The sequence below is a fragment of the Microtus ochrogaster genome, chromosome 4 (genome assembly GCF_000317375.1).
Source record: "Microtus ochrogaster isolate Prairie Vole_2 chromosome 4, MicOch1.0, whole genome shotgun sequence".
Classification (NCBI taxonomy): domain Eukaryota; kingdom Metazoa; phylum Chordata; class Mammalia; order Rodentia; family Cricetidae; genus Microtus; species Microtus ochrogaster.
Genome location: NC_022011.1, coordinates 48,711,575 through 48,720,773, shown reverse-complemented (window position 1 = coordinate 48,720,773; position 9,199 = coordinate 48,711,575).

The window sequence follows — 9,199 nt, the reverse complement described above, 5'->3', positions numbered from 1 at the left end:
TGTCAATTCTCTATCAACCTGGAACCCAAATAGCCAGGCCAGCTATCAGCTAAAAAAAATCCAACAGAGCTAAGTGCAGTGTTAAGCACTCTTCCCCACCCCAAGACAGGGTTTCTCTGTGTAGACGTGGTGGTCCTGGATATCACTTTGTAGACCTGGTGGTCCTGGATCTCACTTTGTAGACCTGGTTGGCCTTAAGGTCTGCCTACCTCTGCCTCCCAATTGCTTAAAGGAATTAAAAGCATGTGCCACCACACCCAACCCTAGTGATTTACAGATAGACAGAAGGGTAAGAATACTAGTCCATCTTCGGTGTGAGGTGAGATCGTCTCAAAAGAGGGTGAGGTGACAAGAAGAGAAAGGAGATTGAAAGGGAAGGAGAAGAGAGGAGGAGGAGGGAGAGCAAGAGAGGAAGGAGGGTTGAGAAGAGGAAGAAACCGAGCACACACACAGCAAGAAGAGCTCTTCTTTCTCTGGCTCCTAAACAGAACCTCCAGCTCAGCCCTGCAAGATCCAGAAAGCCCCATTTCTGTCTCTCTCCAAACCTCACGCACTCAGAGTTTCCCAAGAAAGTAAAGACACCAAAAAGCCCAGTTCTGCTTTCTTGGTGGCCACTGAGGCTTCCTCCCCTGAAGTTGCCTCTGCCCAAGTCCCTGCATAAAGCACTCTGCTTTTGACCATACTTGGGCACAAATCCAGCTTGTGGCAGACACGTCATCATCCCTCACCTATAAAGTCTCCCTGCTTTAATTCGGGGATACAGCTTCTCTGGCCTCAATCTCTAGGACTGGAAAACTCGCTTGGGAGATGCTTTGCTCAAATAAACCTATCATTATACGTTTTCATTTTGACTTGATCTTGCTTACTGTGTCAGTAGAGAAACCTATGGGGCAGAGGGCAGAGAATCTATTAGAGAAGTTTGAACGAAGTTGTGCTGTCTCCAGCTAGGCCAGGTCTGGGGATCCCAGAGCAAGCATCAGCTATGAAACTGGCTTCTCCCTTTGGCGTCATTTTCAAAAGCCCAGCTTGTTGCTTTGCAATTTCCGATGAAGCAGCTGCTTCTTCAACAGGTGCCCTTAGGAAGGGACACAAAACATATGGAGCAAAACCTAAAAGGAACTACATGTGGCTGTTGGTTTTTTTTTAACTCTTTTCTCTTTGCTATTTTGGGGGACCCACCACCCAACTCCCAAATAAATAATTAGAGGCTTATTCTTTCTTATGAACGCCCAGCCTTAGCTTGATTTGTTTCTAGCCAGCTTTTCTTAAGTTCTGCCACCTGTCTTCTCCCTCTGGGCTTTTATTGTTCTCCAGTTGTGTGTACCTTTCTTGTTTCTCCATGGCTTGCTGTGTAGCTGAATGGCTGCTTCCCGAAGTCGTCTTTCTTTTTCTCTTGCTCTTCCTTTTTATTCTCTTTGACAGCCCCACCTATCCTTTCTTCTGCCTCACCATTGGCCATTCAGCTTTTTATTAGACCAATATGGTGTTTTAGACAGGCAAAGTAGCACAGCTTCACAGAGTTAAACAAATACAACATAAAAGAATACAACATGAGCCAGACACTGGTGGCGCACATCTTTAATCCCAGCATTCGGGAGGCAGAGGCAGGTGGATCTCTGTGAGTTCAAAGCCAGCCTGGTCTACAAGAGCTAATTCCAGGACAGGCTCCAAAGCTACAGAGAAACCCTGTCTCGAAAAAAAAACAACAAAAAAAAAACAACAAAAAAACGCATTTTTGCATCATTAAACAAATGATCCACAGCATAAACAAATATAACACACTTTAAATTAATATTCCAAAACAGGGTGTGGTGGTGCACACCTGTAATCCCAGCAATCAAGGAGTAAAGGCAAGAAGAGGGGTCCAAGGCCTGTCTCAGCTACATGAAGTGGAGGCCAGCCTGGGACAACAGAAAACTCTGTCCCAAGAAACAAAGCTAGGGAGGCTGGAAAGAAAAGGGAAGAAAGAAAAGAGAAGAGAAAATGGAAGGAAGGACGGAAGGAAGACCCCGGCAGGCCCACTTGCTTGGCTTGCCATAAAATCTCTATCCCATGTTACAGGAGGAAAGGAAGACTCTCACTGGATGCGCTCAGGTTTCCAGCTTCCAGAGCTTTGAGTTGAATAAATTTCCTCTCATTCCTCCATGCCAGATACCATCTTATAGTAACAGAAACCGAGCCAAGCCAGCTTCAGGTCCATCGCTCTGGAATGGCCCAGCAAGAATCGCAGAGTACAGCCCTCCGCTGCCTTCATTGACCTCAAACTAATCGCTGCAAACTTCAAGGAGTCGCTTTACCATCCCGTGTTTCAGGATATAAGACTTTTGTCTTGTGTTTCCCCCACACAGTGTTAGTGACTTTCATGATCCTCTTCCCCTCGAAGGAGCATAGAACTAGGATAATCATCACGCAGGGCTCGGGAGGAGTGCGGTACTTTCTGCTTCCCTCCTACCTTGCTCTCTCCGTGAGCGGGGAAGCATGCCTGTGGGAACTTTTCCTCCACCGCATCTGCCATCGGCATAATCCTGCCGGTTTAAATTCTATTTTGGGTTTTCGTGCGTAAGTCATACAATCTTAGAAGGCCTGACACATTTTCCATAGCCTCTTCCTCTGCACGTAGTTTCAGCAACGTGCCTTCGGAGTTCTACAAAATTAACAAAATCTTTGCCTAAAATAGAGAACGCGCCAGCTCCTGCCAGAAACTCGGAAGTCAGAGATCCGGAGTCTGCTTCACGAATCTGGAAGGGTAGTGGAAGACACAGACCGGCTGCCCAGGCCCCCTCCAAGACTCAGGAGCCCTTGGTGGTCAGAGCTTAACCTGTCACTGATGCCAGCACACACTTGGGACTGCCCCATTCTGACAGTCCTGGGAAAAGGGTCACTGTGTATGGTGTAAGGCCCAGTAACCTCAGTGGGGCCTCTATGAGGGGCTGCCACAGCTCTGGGGTGCCAGGCATCTTCAGCTGAGGTCTCTATGGTGTCAGCATGATAACAGGGCAGTATGCCTCCTCACTTTTGCCTGAGGGAGCTCATATCCAGTCCCTCACATTTCCTTCCCCCGTGTGGAGATTTGTTTTCCGGGAGGTTTTTTTGGTCTGAGAAATACCATTCTTCTGACCTTCATCACTTTTTCCGCCCTGAACAAGTTCTCATGCCTTCGAAGAGGGACCACCACTCCCTATTCTGATCCCTCTGACTCCCCGGGTCACCTCACACCCGGGTCTCATAAGCCTAGCTGTGAGGGGAAAGAACCAAGCTTCACAAAAATGAATTAATAAGAAGGAAGGCTGGAGAGATGGTCAGTGGCTAAGAGGGGCTTGCCGTTCTTCCAGAAGACCCTAGTTCAATTCCCAGCACCCAAATCGGCAGCTCATGACTGCCCATAGCTCCAGCTCCAGGGGATCTGATGGCTTTCCTGGTCTCTGAGGGCATCTGCACTCACATGCAAATACAGACTCACACATATGCACAGAAAATAAAATATTTTAAATATTTTTTTAAAGAAGAAGGTGCAGGGGCTAGAGAGATGGCTCAGTGGTTGAGAGCACTGGCTGTTCTTCCAGAGGTCTTGAGTTCAATTCCCAGCACCCACATGGTGGCTCATAGCCATCTGTAATGAGATCTTGCGCCCTCTTCTGGTCTGTAGGTATATATGCAGACAGAATACTGTATACATAATAAATAAATCTTTAAAAAAAGGAAGGAGGAGGAGGAGGAGGAGGAGGAGGAGGAGATGATGGTGGTGCAACAGGGCCTTCATCCAATTTATTTTCTTCAAAGAGTCAATGAAAAAATAATCCTCCCACATCCTTGAATTATTCTTAGATGCAGTGTCCTGCTTCTCCCTGGGTGTTGAATGCTGCTCACCTGAATAACTCTTCCTTGGGAATCTTGCTTTCTTTAGTAGCTTGAAATGCTACTTACAGACATCTGAAAGTCAAGTTGTCTCCTGAAATTATAAGTAATGGATTGGATAAAATGCTGGCCTAAAAAAAAATTCCAAAATCCCAGTACTCAAAAAATAAAACCAACCAAGGACCTTCAAAGTCCTTTCTAAGCAAAGGTTCTGAAGAAGGAGAAGGAGAAAAGAAGAGAAAAAAATAAAATGTTCTGCAGTCTAGGGAGATGGCTCAGTAAGAAAAATGCTTGCCTTGCAAGCACAAGGACCTGAGTTCTAGTCCCAGGACCCACATCAAAAAAAAAACAAAAAACAAAAACAAAAACAGGGCATTGGACTAGGGAGAGGGCAGCTGTTAGCATGGTAGCTCTTCCAGAGGCATTCCATGTGGATTTAATTCTCAGCACCCACATGGTGGCTCCTATCTATCCATAACTCCAGTTCCAGAGGATCCAGTGCCCTCTTCTGGCCTCCCCAGGCACTACACACATGTGGTGCACAGACATACAAGCAGGCAAAACACCATACACATAAACTAATTCATTACAATAAATCTATTTTTTAATGGCAGGGCATAATTGTAATTCAAGTACTGAGGAGGTAGAGACAGGAGGATCCATCCACAGGGCTCACTGACCAGCCTATTCTAATTGGTAAGCTTCTAGGCCAATGAGAGATCCTATTTCAAAAGGGGTGGAGGACATTCCTGAGTTTGTCCTCTGGCTTCCATATGCAAGTACACATACACACACATATGCATAAATAAAACTGAAACTAAAAATTATTTTGCAGAAATAGAGTTTCCAGCCAGGTGTGGTGGTGCACACCTGTAGTCCCAATGCCTGGGAAGTAGGGGGCAGGGGGATCAGATATGCAAAGGCCATCCTTTGCTACACAGCAAATTTGGTATTATACTTGATCTTAACTAAGATGCTAAAAAGCAATATAACAGCCATAAGGGCTAACCTAGGCTCAACGAAACCCTCTCTTAAAGCGCACACACACACACTGCAAAAAGAATAGACTTTTCAAAATGAATCCAGTTGACGAGGAATATCTCTAACCAGTCTGGTCCTGATATGAGAGTCCCCTCCATATGTTATAAATACATTTTATTACCATTGGTTAATAAAGAAGCTGCTTTGGCCTATGGCAGGACAGAATATAGGTAGGTGGGAAAACCAAACTGAATGTGGAGAGAAAGAAGGCAGGGTCAGGCAGATGCCATGTAGCCACCCGAGAAGCAAGAGGTAACAGACAACGAGCCTCGTGGTAAAACATAAAATAATAGAAATGGGTTAATTTAAGATGTAAGAGTTAGTTAATAAGAATCCTGTGCTAATAGGCCAAACAGTGTTGTAATTAATATAGTTTCTGTGTAATTATTCAGGTCTGGGTGGCCAAAAAATGAAAAAACAGTCTCCGATTACATGGTCCCTCTTGTGTCCACGGGAAAAACAAGAGGTACCACCTACCAAGTTGTGATTCATAAGTGGACGCATCTGTATCCATGACTACCTTTTCCATAGCTGCAGAATTGTTAACTAAGTATTTGAAAGAACTAAATAAAAGTTGGTACAAAAAGTATTTCTTTGCAAAACCTTTTAAAAGAAATATAAGGGCTGGAGAGATGGCTCAGTGGTTAAGAGTATTGCCTGCTCTTCCAAAGGTCCTGAGTTCAATTCCCGGCAACCACATGGTGGCTCACAACCATCTGTAATGGGGTCTGGTGCCCTCTTCTGGCACGCAGACATACACACAGACAAAATATTGTATGCATAAGAAATAAATCAATATTTAAAAAAGAAATACAAGCTGTGCATCCTGGAGCACCTGTATATAGTGGAATATTGTTTGTGTTTTAATAAATAAAGCTTGCCTGAAGATCAGTGCAAAGCAGCCACACTAGTCAGCCAAGGGACTGGGTAGTGGTAGTGCACACCTGTAATCCCAGCACTAGGGAGGAATATAAAACAGGAGGAGACAGCTCTCACTCTCAGTCTCATTCTGAGAACTCATGGAGGCAAGAGCGCCCATCTTCGGTCTAAGAGAGAGGTAAGAGCCAGTGGCTGGCTGCTTTGCTTTTCTGTCTCTTGGTTTTTTTAATTCATGCTATACCTGTAATTCTAGCACCTGGGGGCAGAAGCAGGAGTGTTATGGTAAGTCCAAGGCCAGCCTGGTTGACGTAGTGAGTTCCAGGCCAGGGCTAAACAGTGAGACACTCACTATTCAAATAAATAAGTAAATAAGTAAAAATTAAGAAATATGTAAATAGGACATTCAATTGATTTTTCTCTAAAACTTTTTTTTCCCCAGAGCAGGCAAGATGGCTCAGCAGGTGGGGCACTTGCCACCAAGCCTGATAACTTGCGACCTACAAGGTGGAAGGAAAGAATTCCTTCTTATTTTTCTTTTTCGTTTCTGTTTCTTGAAAACTGACTCTCAAAAGTTTTCTTCTGATCTTCACAGGGGTGCACACAAAATAAATAAACAAATAAACATGATTTTTTTTTTTGAGACAGGATCTCACTATGTAGCCCTAGCTGGACTGGATCGCAGTGATCTGCCTGCCTTTGGATAAAGAATAGATACATAAATAAATGTAATTGTTTTTTATTAAAAGAGGGGATAGAGAGACGGCTCAGTAGCTAAAAGGACTAGAGTTCAACTACCAGCACTCTCAGGTGACTTACAACTGCTGGTAACCTGGATCTGGAAGATCCGACGCCCTCTTCTGGCCTCTGCCAGGACTGCACACATGTTCACATACTCATACACACGACACATAAATAAGCAAAAACCTTCCACTTTTTTTCTTTGAGATCTCACTATGTAGCTCTGGTTGTCCTGGAACTCATCATGTAAAGTAGGCTGACCTTAAACGCACACAGATCCACCTGCCTTGTCTTCCCTAACACTGGGATTAAAGATGTGCAACACCACACCCATCTCCTTTAACATTTCTTAATTGAAAATAAAGTATTTTTTTCTGCTTATGGACGTAATGCTGTTCACAAAAAAATTACTAAACACAGGGAAATAAACAATCCCTCTTGATTTGTTGCTGTTGTTGCAGCTTAAATGCCTCCGGTATAGATGAGCTCATGACTGACGTAGCTGTTTTGGGTCTTTTTTTCTGTCGTGTTTTAACACACCAACTCGAGATAATGTCGGGTGCTTTTCAAATTACAGCCCACATACAGACTGTTATCATTTCCGCTCCAGAGATTTGGATTCAGGATCCACTGGTTCCATGTTTGCGTGTCTGCGATGGGGTAGACCATTGTCGAGGAACAGCATGGCGGAACAGAGCTACTCACCTCACGACTGTAAGGAGAAAGGGGTGGGCAAGGCTCAGTAGGTAAGAACACATACAGCTGAACCCGACCCCCTGAGTTCCGTCTCTGAACCCACCCGGTGCAAGAAGACAGCCAGCCCCTGAAAGTTGTCCTCTGACCTCAACTTTCACGCACGTTCGCACACACAAAACGCGGTGTGGTGGTGGAGAACTGTCTCAGTGGAAGAGCTGTTCGCCGCAAGCATGAGGACTGGCATTTGGGTCTCCAGCATGCACGGAAAAGCCAAGTGGATGTGGAAGTGCCCTGTAATCTCAGCACTTGGGAGAAGGAGACAGGGGATTCAGGGGCAAACCTGCTACCTAAACTAGCTAAGTAGGTGGGTTCAATGAGAGGGCTCAGTGAAGGTGCCAGATGTCAACCTCTGGCCTCAACACACATATGCACACACCTACACATTCATGTGCCTATGAGAACATGCATACAGATACATACCACACACATTTGTGCAAAATAAATATCAAGAGCATGAATATTCTTTATTTGAAAAGGGTCTTGCTATGTGACCCAGGATGGCCTTGAACAAGCCTTAGTTTCTCAAATCCTAGTATGAGCCACCATGCCCATCTTGCATGCATAAAATGTACTTTTTGCTGGGCAGTGGTGGCATACGTCTTTGATCCAGTACTTACTTGGGAGGCAGAAACAGGAGGATCTCTGAGTTCGAGGCCAACCTGTTCTACAGAGTGAGTTCCAGGACAGCCAAGAACTGAGAACCCTGCCTCAGGGATAGGGGGATATACTTGTATTAAATATTTTCATCATTTAAGTTATTAGATATGAGATCACAGCTCACAGTTTTAAGAGTTCATAGAGTATAAACAACAATGCAAACACTAACACGTCCCCTCTCATCCCCCTCTCCACTGCAGGACACTGTCCAGAACCCATCTTGCCATTCAGGGCAGACTGCACCACCAGGCAGGTGTGGATCTCCCACATCCACCTTGCTCTCCAGGACATGGGATGATGCTTCCCTTTTTCTGCCACACAGTTTTTGCACATGACTGTGACCCTGGAGCCTCCCATCCTGTCAGGGCACAAGACAAATCTTCTTCTTCAGAACAGAGTCACTGCAGTCAGAGTGAATACCAAGTTTTCCCACTTTCTTCCCATCAATCATCTCTTAGGGATATTTATATTGACAAGCAAAGCACAGCCTTTGCAGCTGTGCATTTGGCCAGTGCTGTGTGCTTGGTCAGTGCTGCGGTCCTGGTCAGTGCAGTGTGCTTGATCAGTGCTGTGTGCTTGGTCAGTGCTGCGGTCCTGGTCAGTGCAGTGTGCTTGATCAGTGCTGTGTGCTTGGTCAGTGCTGCGGTCCTGGACAGTGCTGTGTGCTTGATCAGTGCTGTGTGCTTGGTCAGTGCTGTGGTCCTAGGCAGTTCTGTGTGCTTGATCAGTGCTGTGTGCTTGGTCAGTGCTGCGGTCCTGGGCAGTGCTGTGTGCTTGATCAGTGCTGTGTGTTTGGTCAGTGCTGCGGTCCTGGTCAGTGCAGTGTGCTTGATCAGTGCTGTGTGCTTGGTCAGTGCTGTGGTCCTGGTCAGTGCAGTGTGCTTGACCAGTGCTGTGTGCTTGGTCAGTGCTGCAGTCCTGGACAGTGCTGTGTGCTTGGTCAGTGCTGCGGTCCTGGTCAGTGCAGTACACCTGGTCAGTGCAGTACATCTGGACAGTGCAGTACACCTGGACAGTGCAGTACACCTGGTCAGTGCAGTACAACTGGTCAGTGCAGTACAACTGGTGAGTGCAGTACAACTGGTCAGTGCAGTACACCTGCGCAGTGCAGTATACCTGGTCAGTGCAGTATACCTGCGCAGTGCAGTACACCTGGACAGTGTGGTACACCTGGTCAATGCAGTACACCTGGACAGTGCAGTACACCTGGTCATTGCAGTACACATGCACAGTGCAGTACACCTGGACAGTGCAGTACACCTGGACAGTGCAG